Genomic DNA, 23,590 nt, shown 5'->3' with positions numbered 1-23,590 from the left:
TGCCAGGAGTCTGTATGTCAAAGTGAAACATTGCGCGTACAGAGTTTAATTTCTTTGCTGCCGAAGATGTGACTTCGCCTCCGGCAGAGTCATTGCAGTTTCACCAGCCAACCTGGAACTAGAGTTCTCGGCTGGCTTATGTCAATTCTGTGCAAATTTCCATGCACAGTATCTAATTCGTTGGTTGAGAACGGTCAGCTGGTGCCCTCCGCCAATGAATGAGTTGCAGGATCAGCATCAAGCTTCTGCAGCTTTGCTGAATACCATAAGCCATGATTCAGAGGAGACCAGGCGCCCATTACCAGGGAACGGGGCTAGCAGGCTCCAGTGGTTAAGAGGGTTGGATAAAATCATAGGTGCCAATAACCCCGCATTTTGGGGTACTGCCCCAGGAAATGTAAATCCCAGGGACCTGTCCTGCAATTTAAATCTGGGTGCTAGGACCACGCACGGAGCACTTTAGCAGCACTTGATGAATGGTCTATAGTAGGGGGCAAGTTATTAGTGAGCCTGGCCAACCCTATTGATGATGGGACCACCCCCTTCACAGGCTGAACAGTCCCTTCCTTTGATAAGCAGTTCTGGCACTCTTTGCAGATGAGACCGCCCCTTTGACTACTGGGACCCCTACATGCCTGCTCTTTTCCCTGCCCACTCCTGTCGAGGAAGGTGGCCAGAGAATGTAAAATAGCAGTTGTATTTTATTCTAGACAGATTGCTGTCCAGAATAAAAAACAATGTATAGAATTGTTGTTGTTTTTTTTTTTGTTGTTGTTAGAAGAATAGTCACAATATATTACATAAGAGTTTCCAGGAAGTTAAATTACAAATAATTCATGTTCTGTATGCCATTTCAAGTCTGACTGTAGTCAAGGATAAGGGACAGCATGAAGATTGGGAGAGAAATGATTGAACAAGAATTTGGTGAAGTGAAATATTTAATGGGACTGTACAGCAGGTGGGTCAGTGTGTTAGTTTGTCTGTGTGTACATGGGTCAGAATGTGTGTTTGTGGGTATGGATAGCAGTGATTGTGTCACAATAGCAGTGTCTGCTTGTGTGTTGCAGTGTGTGCAGCTTAGGGAGGAAAATGTTTGATTCAATTAAACAATACTTACATTTTTGACAGTATTATGCATATCATATATACATATATTTGTGTATTAAATTTATATTTACATGTGTATATAGTACAGGCACTCATCACTTACCAAACGAGTTCTGTTTCTATGACTCGGCCGTAAAACGAATTGGGCGGTAAGCGAGGATGCCTCACACCAGTGAGACAACAAAGTCTCACATGCACTAGAGCAGTGTTTCCCAACCCAGTCCTCAAGGCACACCTACCAGTCCAGGATTTAAGGATTACCCAGTTTTGTCTAATGTGTTTTTAGAAAAAAAAAGAAAAAACGCCTTAGACAAAACTGGGTAATCCTTAAATCCTGGACTGGTAGGTGTGCCTTGAGGACTGGGTTGGGAAACACTGCACTAGATAGCAGGTCTATGTTCAGGGGAATTCCCCTAACATACACCAGCTGACTAGAGCAGGGAATCCCTCCCTAACGTGGGGAATCCCTTTGAATCTTTGTTTGAGGAAATTCATGAGACTCTGATTCGGGGCAGTCGGTAAACAGGTAAGTCACTGAGGGCTAACTGTATAACCATTGCTTTTATATGCATAAAACATCCAAATTGTAGAGAATAACAGTCTGAATCACATTACTTTAAAAATAAAGCACACCCACATACATTGTCAGGGTCAGAAATACAGGTTTGTTTTCCCGACCCTATAGTGTCCCTTTAACTATATTCTCAACAATTCCTTGTTTAGTAAATACACCCCAATAGTATTTCAGAGAAATCCTTCCCTGCATTCAGACTGACTGCATTCCTCTGACATGTCATTTCTGGGTATAGGTGTAATTCTAAACTTAATTCCCGAAAATGTTCACAAACCGGAAATACTATTATTAAACTGCTGTGCACCAGCATGTCATCGGGAGAAAGTGCTGATCCTAAAAATATGTAAAAATAATGCCACAAATATTTGCAATATGAATCCAAATCAAACCCTTGCAAACATTTACCAAAACACACAATTAAAAAGGGACACTATAGTCACCAAGACCACTTCATCTCAATGAAATTGTCTGGGTGCAGTTCCCTGTCCCCTTAACTGTGCAATGTAAAAGTGTCTGTCAGCATGACTGTAAAACTCTGTCACAGGACTCGGAACCCCACAGGAAAGCACCGATTCAGTATGAATGCGCTCGTTGTGCTTGCCGCGCATGAACATTAGTTTCCCAATGTACCTCTATGAGGAGCATTGGATATCGGTGGAGGAGGTAGAGAGCTAAGCAGTACCAAGGGAGCCTCTGTGCTATAAAAATGTAAGTAAAACTTTTTTTTTTATTCTTGCATGGGGGGTTGCCTGAAAACGAGCAGGGACAGGGACATTATAGCGTTAAGAATACAAATCTGTATTCTTAACGCCGCTGTAGTGTTCCTTTAAATGCTATACCTTAAGATTAATTTTGCTTGCAGACAGAACACCCAATTAGAGATTACATCTTGTTTTTTTAAAATGATTTTTAACAGCACAGTTCCCTATCTTGTATACACAAAAGGCTCAGAGCAGGTTAATCATAGAACTAATCATGGAGAATATAAACTGCAGGTGTCGATACACGGGGTCAGCGCCAAACCTAGGGTCACAGGCGCCTGAGTGCATAATTTTATTTTGGCGCCTTAGGCGGGTGTGGTCATATTGGAAACCCTTCCTCTTTGTGAATGTCCAGACATGCATGTTTCTATGGCAACAACTTCCCCTCTCCATTCTGTAATCAGACACACACTCACTGATTTTACCACCCTGACAGACACACAAACTCAATGATATGAAACACACTCACTGACAGTCACATACTCACTGACAGAGACACACATTCTCAATGACAGGCACACAATGTCACTGATGTGAAACACTCATTGACACACACCCTAACACACGCTCAATGACAGACGCACACTCTCACTGATTTTTAGATTCCAGGTAAGCAGGTGCCTACTCTGCCTTGGTTAATAAGTTTCTGCTTCAGGGGCCCCACCTCCTGGCGCCTGGACGCATTGCACCAGGATTGGCCCTGCACAGGGGTATTCACCAATGTTTAACTTGTTGGGAATTCAAGCCAAATTCATAGTGAATTTCTAATTTTTGGAAAATAATTAAATCGAATAATAGAATTGGAAAAATTTGCCAAGTAACTTATGGTTTTTCTGTTATATCTAAGACTGAGAGAGGGAGGGGATGGGTCTTTGATACTGTAGGTCATATAACATTAGCTTGAGGATCCAGCTTGTTTGAGCAAGGTCCTCTTCAACCTATTGTTCCTGTAAGTTTCCTTGTAATTGTCCTATTTATAGTTAAACCCCCCCCCGATCATAATATTGTAAAGCGCTACGGAATCTGTTGGCGTTATATAAATGGGAAGTGGACCTAAACTGGTCAAGTGAAAAAGGGCGCCCCCTAATGCATAACTATACATATGTACAACGAAATTGTAAAACGTAACCTTTAATGGTGGCTGTAATAAAAAACTCTAGTAGAGAGTTTAAGAAAGAAAGTAATAGTAAACTTAAAATAGGAGGATAAGTGTCTAGAAGGGGATAAATATCCTAAGGGTATCACCTAGAGGATATAGAGCTAGATAAAGCTAGAAATCCCCCCAACCTGTATAGTCCGTCTCTCAACAGCAATCCCTCCTGGAATTACCAAAATATAAATGAGCCGCTTCTGTAGTCACTATGTACAATCCCTATATACAGTGCTTGCTAGTAGCAAAAAATATGCGCACACTTAGGAAAAAACTGTAACAGAAAGTAGTGATAGAAGGGGTCCACGTGATCAAAAGCTAGTCTGAGTAAAGTAAATAAAAGGATACATAGTGGCAGTTTGCATAACATCTGTTGCAATACTGTCACCAGGGGACGGAAAACAAAAAATGGGAGGAAAAAACCTGAGATCTAGTAGACAGCTCTGTGAAGAGACTGACCAGCAATGTAAATTGCAGGATCTGACGAAAGGTTAATAAAATCCCCGTCACCCACAGTTCCCCCGTCCCCTTATCTAAATCGTACGAAGTTCCAATGATACTGAACTGGCTAGCTGATCTTACAGAGAAACTAAACTGGTCGGTGTCCAAACTTGAACTATCCTTCCTACTGCTACCTAACACGTGTTTCGGCGCTGCTAAACGGGCCTTCGTCTGAGGCTAAACAGTGGGTCAAAGCAACGGGATATCCCAACGGGATATCCTTAAATATCCCACTACGTTTGATTCATGCTGGGAGTGTGTGTACCGCGTTCGCGCCAGAATTGGCCGATCGCGGGTGAAGCCCCGCCCCTGGTGACGATTCCTCCTTTGATTGGTGAATGTCTGGTGAAAGAACGGTGTGTCTGTTAACCATGTATGTGCCGATCTCACACGGCCATTGAGTTAGACACATCATATCCAGGCAGACATTTCCAGGGTTTGAAAAAACATCATCGAGAGGTTAGAATGAGTGTATAAACAGACATCCAATTTGTAGGGCTTATACATCTATTACAGTGGAGCACAGTCACGATGGTCACTGGTTCCAATGTTGGGTCCTAATTAAATCAAGGACTTAAGTTGAGCCAAACTCTAAGTAGTGGTGATTATACTGGTTATGATACCAAAACAGCTACATGTTAGAGTATTGGGTCAATGTCTAGTAGATGATTCCCCACTCTCGGATTTATATTGGTTATCCTGCCCAGTAAAAGAGTCCGAAGGGAGGGGAGGGGGGTATTAAATAGTGTCCGATGGGACTTGGTGGCTGCACAATAACTATAGTGCCCATGAACATGACTCCACAGTATCAATATTGGGCTAGTCCTAAGGTTAAGGGACTATTATGGTACGCCATTAGATGGATATAGATCCTTAAATTGTAGCCCAGCATGCGTATGTGGGGTTCGGAGATTCACCGATGCTTTGGCTAAAATTAAGTGAATAAAGTAAGATATATATATATATATATATATATATATACAGTCTAAATAAATGATATGTACATAAATAATACAATTATAAAAGTATGATTTCCTGCTGTTGTTATTTATCAATAAAGGGGGTAAAAGTGAACCCCTCATTTAGCCCATTGGGGGCCAACGTTTTGAATCTGTAGATCCAGTAGAGTCTGTGAGGTGCTTTGAATCCTTTTGTATGTATCTGCACGCCACGCACTTGCCGCATTTGTATGTGCCTTGTACAGATAGCCAATTGGGGCCAGATTTTGTGGAGGAGAAGTGACTAGGCACTAATGATTCTTTTAAGTTTTTACCTCTACGAGCTGTGAGGGATACATACGGGGTCACAGTCCCTTTAAGGTGGGGGTCTTGAGATAGGAGTGGCCAAAATCTACTCATTATCTTTTTTGCTTGGTCCCAACCTGAATCAAAATTCACAATACACCGGGTAGGGGCTTGTTCAGTGGGGGTAGGTTTATCCTTGAGGAGTTCCATTCTATCGCTGTGTAGCGCTCTTTGGTATGCTTGTTTTAAACAGCGATTAGGGTATCCTCTCTCTTTAAACCTTATCCTAAGTGACTTAGCTTGGATGATGAAGTCCTCTTCACTTGAGCAGTTCCTCCTCAAACGGAGGTACTGTCCAATAGGGATGCCCCTTTTTAGTGTGGTCGGGTGGTGACTTTCCCACCTCAGCATTGTATTGGTTGAGGTGGGTTTCCTGAATAAAGTTGTCTCAATGGTCTGTTTGGGAGAGGTACTAAACGTACAGTCAAGGAAGTTGATGGATGATCCCCCTATTTCCATCGTGAACTTTAAATTAAGGTCGTTGGAGTTCAGACTCTCCACGAAGGACGTAAAACATTCCCTTGTGCCCGTCCATACCACCAGGACGTCATCTATAAACCTCTTCCACATAAAGATGTACTTGGTGTATTCGCTGTTGCTGCCAGTAAAGACCACATTCTCCTCCCACCAACCCAGGTGCAGGTTAGCGTACGATGGGGCACAAGATGTACCCATAGCTGTACCCTGTACCTGGTGGTAGTACTGGCCATCGAACAGAAAGAAGTTGTGGGTCAGGACAAATTGTAGCAAGTCCAGTACAAAGGAGGTGTGACGTTGGTGTATGGACCCTCGTGTTTCCAGATAATGTTTAATGTGTCTCAGCCCAAGAGAGTGTGGAATGGACGAGTATAGTGCCTCCACATCTAGGCTACACAGGATAGCGTCTTTTGGTAGGTTGGTGGAGGCTAGACACTTCAGAGTGTCCTTCGTATCCCTAACGTAGGAGGGTAGTCTTTCTACAAAGGGGCGAATGATCTTATCTAAGTAGATACTAGCTTTACAGGTTAAGTTGTTAGAACCGGACACAATGGGTCTAGCTGTCAGGGTCTTATACTGCTTATGCACCTTTGGTAGGCAGTAGAATGTGGACACAGTCGGGCTTTTTACATAGATGAATGTGTGTTCATATTTGCCCAGAACTTTGTCATCATAGGCTTTATCCAGAATGTTTTTTAGGGTCGACAAAAATTTGACTGAAGGGTCTAAACTAAGTAGTTTATACGTGGTACTATCTTTAAGTATATTTAAAGTTAATTGTATATACTGTGTTCTGTTTAGTACCACAATGTTGCCCCCCTTGTCCGCCGGCTTGATGATGATGTCATCGTCACCTTGTAGGTCACACAGGGCCTGCCATTCATTTCTAGAGAGGTTGCTGTGTGGTCGGGGTTGGAGGGAATCCAACTTTAGCTCGTGTATCATGTTGCAGGTTGATTCTACGAACATATCAATGTTTTTAAAGTCTTTAATGTTCGGCGTGAACTTGCTTTTGTGTCGTAAATCAGTGTATGGCAACGTGGGTAAACCATCATTCTCATCCAGTAAGGATACCAGTTCATTAAGGCATTGATATTCTCTTACACTGAAGCCCAGGTCCTTGGCTCTTTTTTCCTTCTCTATGAGAAAGAATTTGTGAAGGGCTAGTCTCCTCCCAAAAAGATGAATATCCTTTATCCATTCAAATTTGTTGAATGGAGGAACAGGGACAAAGGATAGCCCCTTTGCCAGGACCTTAATCTGGGATTCAGTGAGTGCCTTATCAGAGAGATTGATGACTTTGTTGCTAGTGTTTAGTACCGTTTGCGCGCCCTCCCCCTGTATCTTGTTTGCCTGTACTGTGGTTGGGGTTCCCCCTCTCGGGGGTTTTGGCCTAAAAAAGCCACCCCTTTCTTTAGGATGCCTTTAGTTTGGGTAGCATTAGAGGGTATTGAGCCTGTACTTGACCCTTCAGTGTCTGTGTCAGATGTCTCATACTCTGATGTTGAGTACTGGTCTGAGTCAGTGCGTGTATTTTTCCTGCTGAACCTTCTGTACACTCGTCTATTTTTGTAGTCTGAATTATCCCTTATAAACTTTTTGTGTTTCCGATTTTTTATGGTGTCTTTATATTTATTCAGGTTTTGCTGGAGCCTAAGTTCTTGGGAGTCAAAGGTTGGGTCGTCTTTATTATTTTGTACAGCCTCAACTGCTTCTTTGACGTTAGCATTAATTTGTTCCAACCTTTGGCTCTCAAATCTGCAGATGATGTCCATGAAGGTACGGGAGCATAGATTAGCTGCTTCCTCCCATTCTTTTAGGAGGGCAGTATCCTCCATCTGCATGTTAGGCATTACTTGTATTCTGAGACCCCTAGGGATCATCGACTTATTAAGATAGTTCTGGATGGATGAGATTTCCCATCCTAGTCTAATTTGCTGTTTACATGCATTAGATATGACTCTAAACTTCGAGTCAATGCTGGTGTCCTGAGAAAGGAAAACGCTCTCCTTATCGGTGAACACCTTCTCGGCGTCCACACACCACTGGTTCGGATCTTTAAGTTGGTTCAAAAAATTGGCCATACTGATTGAAGAAAGGAAACACACTCGGAAATAAATTGTGGAGGACACACTCAGGTATTGAAACCTTGTAAGTAAGTAAATAGAGTACCGTAGTTGGGTACCCCAAAGGGGAAGCAACTGGGTGTGTGTCTAGGGGCGACCAAGACAGGGGGTAACCCTCACATACATGTGTTAGTTGAGAAGTGGACCTAAACTGGTCAAGTGAAAAAGGGCGCCCCCTAATGCATAACTATACATATGTACAACGAAATTGTAAAACGTAACCTTTAATGGTGGCTGTAATAAAAAACTCTAGTAGAGTTATATAAATGGCAATAATAATAATAATAATAGGCTAAGAGTTCGCTGACGTGCTAAGCCTGTCACTGCTGTTCTGTTGCTGTTGTAGGCTAGCATCTAGAAACCTCCTACTGACATACTTTGTTTTTGCCAGTTAGAATAACAGACATTTCTATTCTCTGAATTGAGCGCGGATATGATCTTTTATTAAAAGGATACTAGTTAGAGAATCATTACAACAAACTAACTAGCCAACACAACATAACATAAACAATTAGCAGTGTTTTTCTACCTCCCAATTTTGTATAGTTTTTGCATAAAAAATGTTGGTCACATTCTGAATTGTAAACTCCCATGTCTATGCTAGCTCGCGCTTTCTTTCTTAAGGAGTGGTTTCCATACAGTGTACACACGTTTTAATTTGCAGGGTCCAATAAAGCAGCTGTAGATAAGAAAGCAGGACTGACACAGTGTACAGAGAACTTTGGCCTTAGCTAAACAGCACTTCAACTCACTGACAGACACACATACTGATACGGACACACTCACACACATTCACTGACGGGCACACATACTGATGCTGGCACATTCACTGACACACAGATACTGATACCAACACACTCACACACATTCACTGACAGGCACACATACTGATACTGACACACTCACACACATTTCTCATATACTCACAAATTGTTATTTTTTAAAAATCAAAATCCACCCAACCTCTCTAGCTTTGGGAAGAGTGGATTCTTTCCCTGGGGTCCAGTGCAGCTGCTGGGTAGGCGGACGTGCAATGGAGATGGCGAGGTAATCTTCTTGCTTAGCTCCCTTGTGCGCCGCTTAGTGATGCTGGGTATCGTAGTAATGCCAGTGCGTGTGAGGGGGCAGAGCATGAAGAGCACAGAGGCCAGTGATCCCTTGCTGCCCGCCTGTAAAATGCGCTGCCGAACACCTGGGGGGCTCTTAGGAGGCCAGCTAGCCAGCTCTTGAACCACTCCTGGCACGATACTAACAAGACATCTGCCGGGGTGTTTGGAAAGTGCTGCCCAAGGCAAGTGCCTTGTAAGCCTCAGGGTAAATACAGAGCTGCCTCAGCCTACACTTTAAAGGAACATTCCATTGCCCAAGTACAATAAACAAAAATCACTATTTAGCCGATATAAACCAAAGAAAACATGCCTGGATTTAATTATGCATTACAGCGAGGGTATATCTCAAAACAGCTTGCAAAGCTGAATATGTCTTGACCAAAACATAGAATGTGACGGCAGATAAAAGCCATTCGACCCATCTTGTCTGCCCAATTTTCTTAATACTTGCATTCGTCTCTTATATCTAGGATAGCCTTATGCCTACCCCACGCATGCGTTAACTCCTTCACTGTGTTTACTTCTACCACTTCAGCTGGAAGGCTATTCAAAGCATCCACTACCATCTCAGTAAAGTAATACTTCCTGATGTTTTTAAATCTTTGTCCCTCTAAAATTAAGACTATGTCCTCTTGGTGTGGTAGTTTTTCTTCTTTTAAATATAGTCTCCTCCTATACTGTTTAGATTCCCTTTATGTATTTAAATGTTTCTATCATATCCCCCCTGTCTCGTCTTTCCTCCAAGCTATACATGTTAAGATCCTTTAACTTTTCCTGATAAGTTTTACCCTGCAATCCATGAACCAGTTGTGTAGCCCTTCTCTGAACTCTCTTCAAAGTATTAATATCCTTCTAGAGATATACGGTCTCCAGTACTGCGTACAATACTCCAAGTGAGGTCTCACCATTGTTCTGTACAATGTCTGTCTGCAGCCCTCTTATCATAAGCCCCCCTCCCCTGACTTTTTGTGGCTGACCAATCATAGACTTCTCAATGAAAAGTCTTTGCAAGGCAGGTGCTCTAGGCAATTGCTTCCTCTTGAGTTTAGCTCCACTGAGCTAACCAAACCAGGAAGTATCAGGACCGGTTGTGGGATTGACAGCCAGGGGGTGTAACAAAGATATGTTATAAAAGTGGCCATTTATAATGAAATTAACAATTTTTCTAAAATGAAACAAAGGACACACTCTTCATACAAAAATTGGTTTAGGGGCCTGGAGTGTCCTTTTAATTGCTGGGTTAAAGGGACATAGGGATATAAGCAACCAGACCACTAAATTTCATTGTCTTTTTAATCCTGTAATGTAATACATTGCAGGGTTAGCTCCACCTCCGGCATTTCCTGGCCCCTAACAGAGTTTTACTCCATTAAACAACGTTAGAGTCCTCATGTTTTGCATTGATTCAATGCTTTCCTATGGCAAAACCTTAATGCGCATACGGCTCTTGCTGCGCATGCACATGTGCATCATCTCCATGATTTTACAGGAAGAGCAGACCAAACCAGCACCGAGGGAGCTCTGTCGCTGGAAAGAGGTAATCACTGAAGAGGCAGCTTAGAAAAGTAGGGACACTATAGTGTTAGGAATACAGGTTTGTATTCCCAACCTTATACTGTTGCTTTAAAGGAACACTATAGTGTCAGGAACACAAACATGTATTCCTGAACCTATGATGTTAAAAACACTATCTAGACCCTCTACACTCTACCCATATCTAGTTACGCATACCTTTATTCTAGTTTGCTGGTGCTGACTCTGCCCCTAAACTGCCTCCTTGGCTGACATCATCAGAAGTGGTGATATCAGCCAATCATAATGCTTGCATTGGATTGGCTAAGATTGTCAAAGAGGCAGATCAAGGGCAAAATCAGCACAAGCCAAACACAGCCCTGGCCAATAAGCATATTCCCATAGAGATAGAGATGAATTGAATCAATGCATCTCTACAAGGAAAGTTTAGTGTCTTCATGCAGAGGGTGGAGAGACTGAATGCCTTGAGAAGCACCTCTAGAAGCCATCTGTGAAGTGGCCACTGGAGGTGTCCCTAGGCTGTAATGTAAATGCAGCCTTTTCTCTGAATAGACAGTGTTTACTGGAAAAAGCCTGCAGGAACTGACTATACTCACCAGAACAACTACATTAAGCTATAGTTGTTCTGGTGGCTATAGTGTCCCTTTAAACATGCATACAGTTCAGATTCCGTAGACTAGAATGCGAGGCTCCTACTGGATAGCTACTTCCTGGAGTACATAGCTAATGATGTAAAGTACGTGAATTTTCAGAAAATCAAGAAACTTTTTAAAAGTGTTTTATTAATTTAGTATTATTTAAGGTTTGCGGTTTTTGCATTTTTAATGCATTTTCCTAGACAATGCAGTAAAAAGAAAGGACTGATTTCAGCCTGTAGTGTGCCTTTATTTTTTGTATGGAGTACCAACAAATTAGTGCAGTGTTATACAATGGGTTAACAAAACACCCAAGTATATGTAACAAAAACAAGTTTGACAATTTTGCTGACTTTGCTTTAAATGTGATTTCCTAACTTCTCCCCCCGCCTCCTTTACCACCCCTTCATTTTATATTTATTTTTTTAACCAGCAGAGGGGAACTAAGCAAGTTGGGAAACCTTGTATTTCAAATAAAGGTGTAAGACACAAACTGTCATCAAGGAGCTCCCTGCGTTTACGTCTCTTGCTGGCTTTAGATCATTGTGGTTGTATTAAAAATAACATTTAACCCCCTAAGGGCCAAACTTCTGGAATAAAAGGGAATCCTGACATGTCACACGTCATGTGTCCTTGAGGGGTTAAAAAAGGCCAGAAACCGGATTAGGAGTATGGGAGTTGTACTTCATAAAATATTATTTTACGTCCTCTTGCTTGGATCACATACCAGCAAGGCTGGAATACACAATGCAATAGGTGTAAGGTGAGCTAGGAGAGGGCGCTGAAAGAAATAAAATTAACCGTGCCAAATCAATGACTGGTATTCCCTGAACACTGAACTGCAGTAAAAAGATAACGGGATTGCAAAATTCTAGATGTGACTATAGCAGAGTTAGAGAATTGTCTCATATGGGCTCTTTTTGCCTCAATTAGGAAATTTGTTTTTCAATTCATGACCGTTCGGTGTTTAGTTAATAAACCACAATGTTCTGATGTCTCTGCAGATTATTTTTTAGAACAGGATTTGGTGGATTAACAATCTAATAGAGTCAGGAAGATATATAATTACAATAAAAACAAGTTTCTTAATGATTACTTTGTATTTACTAATTATTGCATGTGATTATTTAATATTTAAAGGAACACTTCGGGCACCATACCAACTGCATCGGAACGGCTTCCGCTTCGCTCAGATTCAAGAAAGAGGAAGCCTAGACCAGGGGCGCCTTTGATTGGCCGAGAGCATCAACTAACACAAATTAGAAGACACCAGTCAAAAGGATGGGTTGAGAAAAAAACCTAAACATACGTTTCTCAAGCCATTGTGCAAATGGGGAGCAACTGGTTGGTTTCAGCCAATCAGCAGCTCTCTTGTCTGAGGCATCCTCTTCCAAGAATCAGGGATAAGCTGAAGGACAGAATGGCGTTGGATTCTAGAGTGAGTTCAAACCGTTCCTGAACTTTTTAATCCCTATAGGTAAGGTACCTCCAGTCACTGTAACAACGTCATTCCGATTACCGGTAAGTTGTTATGTGTTCCCTTACTGATGTACAGTCAAATCAAATCAGTAGACAAAAAAATAAAAATGGTTCATGTAAATGGGTGCCTGTAAGCAGATGAGTTAACAAAGGCTCTGGATCCTTTGCTTTTCAGCTCATCACAAATCACACACGATATAGGTCAGAATAGGAGATTTGAAAGAAGAAAATGCAGTTGGAAACTTGTAACAAGTCACAGTTTAGTAGTTGAATCACTAAATGTAAAAGGATGCACACGATGTTAAGGAAGTAATATAAAAGAAACGTAAGAAATACTATGACCTAGTTTATATCTCGGTCAGAAAACCACAGTTTTCATGACAGTATGCTACTTACTTTCCTGAAGCTGGTACACAGATATTGAGTGTATTTTCACCTTTTTAGAATGTATTGCAAACTGCACGTTGAGCAAAAGTAATGTTGGCATTCGCTTTCCAAATTGCTGGACTAAGATCTAATTAGATTGCTTTCCGGGAATCCAAACCAACAGGAGACTGCACGGTGTTATGCTTAAGGTGGCTCAATGTACATACATTCCTTTCCTGGATACGGAAAAGAATGGAACATTTGTCCTGCCAGAAGCAATTTTGTAAGCAGAATTCAGACATATATGTAAATCAGGGCTTTATTAAAAGGACCGGTTTTGGCAACATAAAATCTTCATTGAAATTAAGTTGTTATGGTGTCCTGGCGCTGGCTCCCCTCTCTAACAGTTTAACCCCAAAGTCTGTGTTCCAGAGCTGGCTCTCTCTCCCCATCCGTTTGCTCAAAGTCTGAAAAACGTAACGCTCTTGCAGCATCGAGTGTCTCTGATTGGCTAAAAGCGGTCAACTGATGCTCTCAGACAGTCAGTGACTTCCCATTCATAAAACCAGTTTGAAAAAGGTGTGTTTCTATTCAAACCAGTTTTCTGAATGGGGAGTTACAGAATGGCTTAGAACGTCAGCTGACTGCTCTCAGCCGATTAGCAGCACTGCCCATTTTTCCATTTTCCAGATTTTGAGCAGAAGGACAGGGAGATCCGGTGCTGGTACACAGACTTTGGGGATTACCAATTTGAGAAGGGTTTAACCCCTAAATATAGGCTAGTGCCAGGAACCTCCTGGCACCATAACAACTTAATTTAGATTAAGTTGTTATGGTGCTCGGAGTGTTTCTTTACGGCATTGGTAGGTTGAGGCAAACTTCTCAGGTGTACTTTCCATTCATGGCTCCACCAGTGATGACATTTTATCAAGTCAGCAAGTGAATGGCTGTGGGTGCCACGGAAATCAGTTTAGTCCAGCTCATGTGGCCTACTATGGCCATCCAAGTTTGGCTGGATTTACATAGGAGTGCAGAGGAGAGACTTTTAGACTGGTATGTTTGCAGTTGACAAGTCAAGGTTTGGGTGCCAGGAGAGCTCAGTTTAGTTTTGTTGTTTTGTAAATCCACTGGAAAACAGTTTGACAAAGAACAGTAGGAAAAAAACCAAAGGACTCCTTGTACCAAAAAGACTACAATACGCTGTAGTGGGCTTCATGCTTAAAGAGACACTCCACTGCCCAATTACAAAATAAAAGACTATTTCGTAGATATACATCCAATGAAAACATGTATATCTAAAAACAACTTGCAAAAACTGCGGCTCTCTTGTCTGAAGCCTTTGCAAATCCTCCCCTTCTAACCCCGCCCAGACTTTCTGTGGCTGTCCAGTCACAGACTTCCTAATGCGGGTGCTCTGGGCAATTGCTGCCGCGTGAGTTTAGCTGCACTGAGCTTAACAAACCAGGAAGTAGCAGGACTGTTGTCTGATTGACAGCCAGGGAAGGTGTAACCAGGTAATTTATAAAAGTGTCAGTTTCTATTAAACTCTGCACTTTTATGACATGAACAAAGAAACAGACAATTCTTATATAAAGCACTTCAGCAAGCTAGTGTTTTTTCTGTTTGAAATGTTCCTTCAACTGCTCTCACCTTAGCCCCGAGCTGTAGTTCATCTCTGATATCTTTTTGCAAATACAGAGCTTTACCACATAGTTATTGTTAGACTATTCAGATATAAAGCCACATGGATGTACTGTTTCCAATCTATGATACAAAATATATACTTCCCTTAGAGCAAAACCTAAAAATCCCTTAAAGAATCTGTATCACAATGCCAAAGTAGACCAGTAGTCAACCAGAAAAAGCCATGATAATCCTTAAAAAAGAAAGCACCCAACATGAGGCTCTAAAACTGTGTGTGTGCTCACCATTCTTGATAGTGGCTATCACGTATCATGACATCATATCCCAACCTGTAGTAGCGCTGAGAAAAAGCTAGATGGACCTCTCCTACTCCCCCAACACTGTATGTGTCTGTTGGTATGAGTGTTAATGTGTGTAAGTATGAGAGTCCATGGATTTGTGTGAATCTTGCAATGTGGCAAGTAATGCATGTCTGGAAATGGATATTTGGGTGTTTGGCTAATCACATGTTTTGTGTGAGAGCAGGGCCCGCACATATTTTTTGCCAGGGCCCAACAAGTGGTAATGGTGGCCCTGCTAGTAAATCTAGATACACACTACCATACATAGATTAACACATTGCCTTACTCAGAGTGGAGGAGAAGCAGAAGCCTCAGATTGGGCAATCTATCAAAGAGCAGGACTTGCAGAAGATGCAGATAGACCTCCAACTACTTGAAGGCATTTTTTCATTGGTGGGTACAGCTAAATATATATAGATAGAGATAATATATATCCCTTCTGTTGTTTCAGAACTACAAGTCCATGGTGCATTGCTAGTATCAAGGTTTTTAACATGGGGTCTCTTCCATTCTTTAACAATCTTTTATTTATATATAAAAACATAGAATGTGATGGCAGATAAGAATTATTCAGCCCATCTAGTCTGAAACAATTTTCTAAATACTTTCATTAGTCCCTGGCCTTATCTTATAGTTAGGATAGTCTTATGCATATCCCATGCATGCTTAAAGGGACACTGTAGTCACCTGAACAACTTTAGCTTAATGAGGTTGTTCAGGTGAGAACTATAGCTCCCCGCAGCCTCTCTCATGTAAACACTGTATTTTCAGAGAAAATACAGTGTTTACATTGAAAGCTAGGAACACCTCCAGTTGCAGTCACTCAGAGTGAACCAGAGGGACTTCTGAGCTGATGGAGGCATAATATGTCATTATTCAGTATCTCCTCCCGCTGCATGCAGACACTGAACTTTCCTCATAGAGATTCATTGATTCAATTCATCTCTATGAGGAGATGCTGATTGGCCAGGGTTGTGTTTAAATCATGCTGGCTCTGCCCCGATCTGCCTCCTCGTCAGTCTCAGCCAATCCTATGGGGAAGCACTGTGATTGGATCAGGCTATCACATGTCAGCAGACTGCTTGTTTTTCCTGAGTCTAACAGCATGCAGATTTACAGCTTCTGGCTTGAATACAGTAAGAATTTTACTATATTTATGGAGGCATGAGGGGCCCAAGGGGGCTAGATGGTCGTGTTAACACTATAGGGTCAGGAATACATGTAGTTGCACTGGTGACTATAGTGTCCCTTTAAACTCCTTTAACCCCTTAAGGACACATGACATGTGTGACATGTCATGATTCCCTTTTATTCCAGAAGTTTGGTCCTTAAGGGGTTAATGAGTTAACCTCTACCACTTCAGCTGGAAGGCTATTCCATGCATCCACTACCCTCTCAGTAAAGTAATACTTCCTGATATTATTTTTAAACCTTTGCCCCTCTAATTTAAGACTGTCCTCTTGTTGTGGTAGTTGTAATTATTTTAAATATAGTCTCCTCCCTGTGTTAATTCACTTTAAAATATATATATTTAAAGGGACATTCCAGGCACCCAGACCACTTCTGCCCATTGGAGTGGTCTGGGTGCCAACTCCAACTACCCTTAACCCATAAACTGCAATATTTACCTTGCAGGGTTAACTCCTCCTCTAGTGGCTGTCTGCTAGACAGCCACTAGAGGGCACTACGAAAAGTGTGCTATAGCGTCGCTGGAAGTCCTCACACTATTACGAGGACCTCCAGCGTTGCTGAAATCCCCATAGGAAAGCACTGAAAGCATTATTTAAGCTTTCCTATGGGGAGGTCTAAGGCGCGTGGGCGGACCCTGACCCAGCGCCGAGGGACATCAGTGCTGGATACAGGTAAGTCACTGGAGGGGTTTTAACCCCTTCCGCAACTTGGGGTGGGAGGGAGTGGGGACCTGCTGTGCCAAGAAAACGGTTTGTTTTCCTGGCACTGGAGAGTCCCTTTAAGGCATCCTGGCTGTAATCAGCTCTATCCCGTGCTCTCCCTGTCCGTCATCTCCAATCTCAAAACATTTTTGTCTCCCTCTGCATCACCACAAACCCCTTTTGTTAAGGAAATTACACGCACAAGCTGACATTCATATTGTAACATAATTACATTCTTATACACATATATATTGATGTGTTTATATATATTTTATATATATTTAAAATGATACATACACACACACACACACACAAACTGATACAGACTGACTAATACAAACCTACATACCCACACACATATACATTGTATTATTTGAATGTATTCCTAATACCGAGGTCCACCCTGCTTCTCTTTTCGTACATTTACAGTGAGCCAGAGAGGAACCTCATCCCTGGTGTTCAGTGGGGAGCTCCTTGGATCAGTCTCTGACTGCTACCCGGCTCCTCACAGCTCTGTACTCATGCTGGGGTGACTGCTCCAGCATCAGTACACTGCATGTGATGGAGCTTGAAAATCGCAGTAAGTGCATTTAGATTGCAGCAGCTCCATTGCTGCATTCAGATCCAGGACAGCCTGAGAGCAGGCGACTGCCTACTGGCGCATTGCTGGTAAGGGACCGTGCAGAAGGTGGATGTTCTGTGCACTCCACCCTCACCCACAGGTCAGTACGCCACTTGTCATTCCACATGCTCTCCGTGTCTCTCTTCAGTTTGTCAATCCTCGCGCTCTCTTTGTCTGTCTTCCTTTGACGCTCTTCATGCTCTAACTCCTCCCTTGTTTTCCCCCCATACTTCCTTTAGAATGTAAATATTAAGGTGGGTAAAGGAACACTCAAGGTATCATTACCACTACAGTGCGCTGCAGAGGTTATGGTGCCAGAAGTGCCAAGGTCCATCCCAAAGTAAGTAGTCAAATCATTTGCCAATGGTTTGACGTATTAACTGGGTTCCCCTGGGAAGCGCTTCCTGCAACTTGGAGCCAGAGCCTGAACCTCCTGCAAAGAGCTTACCTTAGCTCTCCTGAGATGTGCAGGGCCAGTTTATTGGCTTAGTGTCAGCTGATTTCTCTTCGCCAATAAGACAGATTCAGTACTGCCATACTTGACTCAGTGAAGAGTGTTTCCTTTATTTTTGTTGCAGTTTTCCCTGCTACTTTCCCTGATATTACAGTGTATCTCCCAACAATGGGAGGTGTGAATGGAGGAGAGAGGTGTGGAGCATCTAACAAGAATCCCAGGTTAGGAGAGGAAGTCTCGAATTCAGTATCCTGTCCTGGCATCCATAGTTGATTCCCTGGTTTACCACCTTTTGGGGCACCAGTGAAATATCCACAGAGAGTGCAGAGTAATCTCAGGGCACAGAGTCCATGCCAGAGTGATTCAGCTGCACTTGTTTCATGGGTACCCCTAAGTGGGGTTGGACAGAGCAGCTGTTAGGTTGGTGTACAAATATTAGAGGCAGACAAGCCCCCTTTTTGTGATGTCTGCATGCTTTCTGGTGGGCTTGCTCCTGTGGACTACTAAGCCCCCTGTCCAGCATCATTTATTCATACCTCCCAACGTTGGCATCCAATGAAGCAGGATATGAGTGGGAGAAGTAAATGGGGGGTCTCCAGTTAAGAGATTTACATGACTGACTCCACCTAAAGTGGGAAGGTCCACACTTAGAATTGACAGGTCAGCCAGATGTGAGCACGCCAGGCTTCCTGCAAATCAAGTAGGCCGTTTCAGTGCTCTCTGCAGGGTCTTAATACCCGGTCCCGGAGCATAGCATGAGCGCATCTGGTTAGAGCAGTGATAACATCACTGCATTAGAACTGGAAAAATCAGGTTTAAATCCCAACCCCGGTCAGACTATCACACCAGTTAACATCCAGTGGTGTATTCTGGTTTTGTGCTGCCCTAGGCATCAAAACTCGGGCACCCCCCTTCCAAACTTTTCTTCCCGACAGACACACACCCTCCCTGATGCATGCACCGACATAAACATGACAGAGACATAAACTGACAGATACATAGTCATTGTTACACACATTGTTTAACCAACACACTTTCACTGAAACATACATATTCACAGTTACACACACTCTCATTCACCGACAGACACACACACACACACACACTCGCTGACGTGACGCACGCTCACTCAGTGTCAGTGTCAGACCCACACACACTGAGACACATATATACTTACTGACAGATACACACTGACAAACACACATACACACTCACTGACATATATACACTCGGTGTCAGACACACACCATTCAGTGTCAGGCACACACATTTACAGACATACACATTCACTACCAGACATACACACACCAAAACACACTGACATACACACACTCTCAGTGACAGATACACACACACTGACAGACACAAACTCTCACTGACAAACACATATTCACTCTTAGTGACAGACATACACACTCTTTGACAGATAAATACACACACACTAACACTCTCACTAACAGACACGCTTACTCACTAACAGACACACATTAACACATACTCACATTTTTTTAAAATTTCAAATCAATCCAGCCTCCCTACTTTTGGGATCTGGAGTTGATTCTTCCCTGGGATTCAGTGGGGCTGTAGGCAGGCAGGCAGGCACAGACATTCTAATGATGGAGAAGGGTGGCGAGGGAGCTTTGATCCTCCTGCTCAGCTCCCTCGCGCGCCTCAGGGGCCGGAGTGATGTCATATTCCAGCTCCGACATCACTGCGGTGTGCGCACGCGAGGGAGCTGAGCAGGAAGAGCTCAGGAGAGAGTGCTCCCTCGCCGCCTGCAAACAGAACAGATGCCAGCCTCGGGGAGTCCCTGAGGTGGCCAGCCAGCCACTTCTTGAGCCCCCCCAGGACAAGAGGCTGACTAGGCATCTGCTGGGGCGTTTGGGGGGCGGCTTTTTTGCAATATATACCTGCCTACCTCAATTCCTCATAGACTGTAAGCTTGATTAAACAGGGTCTTCTTTAACTCTAAGTCCTGCGGAATAGGGTGGCACTATTTAAATGCTAATAATACGGCAGTTAAACTATTCGTATTGAGGATAGTTCCATTGTGTCCATAAAAGCAGGACACCAGAGTACAAAGTCAGGACAGGATCCAAAAGGATGAATTGTCCTGCCGAAAGCAGGACAGTTGTAAGGCCTGTTAATTCCCAATTTTAGTAGGTATGGGAGCATGCTAATTAGTATGATGTATGGGGTGGGCCCCTATTCAAAGAGGGGGTGTGCTATCTAGCACCATACTGACAGGCGAGTCCTGTTCAGTGTTTTGAAACATTTTTTATATATTTTCTTTTTATACTTTGCACATACTATATCTAATGCTGAGTTTATGTGTAACATTTCTCTTATACAAGGCAACAAACATCGGACAGCATAATAGGAGGCGGAAATTTGGAAATGGCTTTAAAAACATCAGTACATAAGAAAAGAAAAATGTATCGTATTCGCTAAAAAGTGAGCTGTGCTAAGCCAATACTGACATGAATAACTCTTAGGCTCAAAAGAGTATTGGACAAAGATTGGAGATTTTTTCCCCCCAGCTTTTTTTGTTGTTATATAATATTCAAGTCAGGTTTACTAAACAGACGTGAACCAACAGGGTAAACAGTGCATCCTCCAAAAATATAAGCATGTCTGATAATATCATTTACTCATATAGTAATAGGAAAGTCTAGAGAATTAGAAATCCTCAAAACTGATAGAAGAATTAGAACTATTATAAGTAAATAGCTGAATTGGAGAATTTAAGAAATAGGCATTTTTTGCAGAAAAGTTGCAGTTTCCTTAGGAATGCTTCACGATTCCCAGTTTCGGGAATAAATTCCATTGGGTAAAGCTAATCACAAAACATACAGCAGTATCCAGGGTTATTTACGTTGCGGTTAATGCACGAAGTTCACAACTGCAGCAGGTGAAACTAGAAGATTTCAGGCTATAATTATGTGACTACAGCAGAGTTTGAGAATTTTTTTCCGGTTCAACTACATTAGGCAAAAATGTGACTTTCCCAAGAATTCACACTTGGGATAAAAATACTGTTAGTTTGACAGACCGATACAAGGCGACATGGTAGATCTTGGGAGAGTTGCCGCAGGCTCATTCGTTTTTAAAGATGAATATTTCTTAACCCCTTAAGGACCAAACTTCTGGAATAAAAGGGAATCATGACATGTCACACATGTCATGTGTCCTTAAGGGGTTAAATTCCTCGCTTTACTACATTTTGTCATAGTTACCATGCTTGTTGTTTGAGCAATACGACATCTTAGCATTCTCTAAGTAGGTGCATCCTTAGAGTTGTAACTGAAGTTTCACAATACCTTAGATTAACCACTGGATTCCGCTCAGACTGCAGCAATTAAGGAAGCGTTCCAAGTTTAGAATGTACTCCACTTCTAAAAGCTATGTTAAGGGTAACTAAATAAACATATACATGTAGAGAGATTATTTATTTACCTCTTTTCCAGTTACTGAAGTGAAAGCTCTTCCGACCTTGCACACTGGTCACACCCCAGGTAGTGACACCAATGGGTTCTGCCCACTGCCTGGCCCATTGACATGCTGCTCTACTGCCCGCCCTATTAACACATGCATGCCTGTTACAGGGACCAGGAAGTATCAGGAGTGTATACATTTAAAAAAAAGACTGTATATCAGCAGGATCAAACCAAACCGTAAACATAGGCATTTATTCTCTAAGCAAGGGAATTGTAACCCATAGGCCGGGCTGAAAATAATTACTCATCTGGAGAATTTTTCCTGTTTGACTATTTCGTTTTACAATGTACAATTCTCTTGTCGATTCGCTTTAATTCTCTTTTAATTTCTTGGCAAATCTCTACATTTTGCAATTCATTTTTATTTAAATTTACTACAAATTGGTGTTTAATGAATAATCACATTTTGTTATTTTTGTATTTTTTTTATATTATAGTTATGGCTATTTAAAGGGACAATTTAGGTACCATCACAACTTCATCTAAATTAAATTGTTATATTGCCAGGAGGCCCCTGGGCTCACTCTTACCCCAAGGGGTTAAACCGTTCTTGAATGGTTTAACCCCAAAGTTGCCTCCAACACCGATCTCAACTACCCCCAGTCGGCATCCGGCTTCTAAAATTTAAATTTCAGCAAGTGCGGAGTGCTACCAGGCTGGGGTGCTGCTGATTGGTTGAGAGTGGTCAGCGAATGCTGTTAACAAAACTGACTTAAAGATAGTATGTTTCTTTTGGGGTTACATCATATGGCAACTGTTTAGATTAAGTCGTTATGGTGCCTGGAGTGTTCGTATACGATAAAGTCATACATATGCTACAAGAGGCGAGTTCATACACTAATCACAGCACTACTTTTGGAACCCCTTCTTGATCAATTGGTTTCCTGCCTGTAGCACATGAATTCTACATAATACATGACAGCAAGTTTAATGTGCTGCCAATCCGAATGTAGAGATGATATGTGATCAGGAATACATGATAGGGCTTGTAGCTGGGATAATGGGGTGTAACATGGCATGACAGCGCATGGGATAATGGGGTGTGATATGGAATGACATAGCGCATGGGATAATGGGGTGTGATATGGAATGACAGCGCATGAGATAATGGGGTGTGATATGGGATGACAGCGCATGAGATAATGGGGTGTGATATGGGATGACAGCGCATGAGATAATGGGGTGTGATATGGGATGACAGCGCATGGGATAATGGGGTGTGATATGGAATGACAGCGCATGGGATAATGGGGTGTGATATGGAATGACATAGCGCATGGGATAATGGGGTGTGATATGGAATGACATAGCGCATGGGATAATGGGGTGTGATATGGGATGACAGCGCATGAGATAATGGGGTGTGATATGGGATGACAGCGCATGGGATAATGGGGTGTGATATGGGATGACAGCGCATGGGATAGTGGGGTGTGATATGGAATGACAGCGCATGGGATAATGGGGTGTGATATGGAATGACATAGCGCATGGGATAATGGGGTGTGATATGGGATGACAGCGCATGGGATAATGGGGTGTGATATGGAATGACAGCGCATGGGATAATGGGGTGTGATATGGAATGACAGCGCATGGGATAATGGGGTGTGATATGGAATGACATAGCACATGGGATAATGGGGTGTGATAAGGAATGACATAGCACATGGGATAATGGGGTGTGATATGGAATGACATAGCGCATGGGATAATGGGGTGTGATATGGAATGACAGCGCATGGGATAATGGGGTGTGATATGATATGGAATTACATAGCACATGGGATAATGGGGTGTGATAAGGAATGACATAGCACATGGGATAATGAGGTGTGATATGGAATGACATAGCGCATGGGATAATGAGGTGTGATATGGAATGACATAGCACATGGGATAATGGGGTGTGATATGGAATGACAGCGCATGGGATAATGGGGTGTGATATGGAATGACATAGCACATGGGATAATGGGGTGTGATATGGAATGACAGCGCATGGGATAATGGGGTGT

The 23,590-nt window shown here is 42.5% G+C and overlaps 1 protein-coding gene across 1 annotated transcript in view; it reads right to left on the bottom strand.

Moving 5' to 3' along the window:
- TRADD (TNFRSF1A associated via death domain) overlaps window positions 1–21,595 on the bottom strand; it is a 35,998-nt gene extending 14,403 nt beyond the window's left edge. The window contains exon 1 of the mRNA XM_063438722.1: window positions 21,532–21,595. The gene's annotated coding sequence lies outside the window, so the exon portion shown is untranslated. The remainder of the gene's footprint in view (window positions 1–21,531) is intronic.
- Between the last annotated feature and the right edge of the window lie 1,995 nt (window positions 21,596–23,590).

The sequence above is a fragment of the Pelobates fuscus genome, chromosome 12 (genome assembly GCF_036172605.1).
Source record: "Pelobates fuscus isolate aPelFus1 chromosome 12, aPelFus1.pri, whole genome shotgun sequence".
Lineage (NCBI taxonomy): Eukaryota > Metazoa > Chordata > Amphibia > Anura > Pelobatidae > Pelobates > Pelobates fuscus.
The sequence above is the reverse complement of the archived record's forward strand: the minus strand, read 5'-3'. Positions and strand labels throughout refer to the sequence as shown.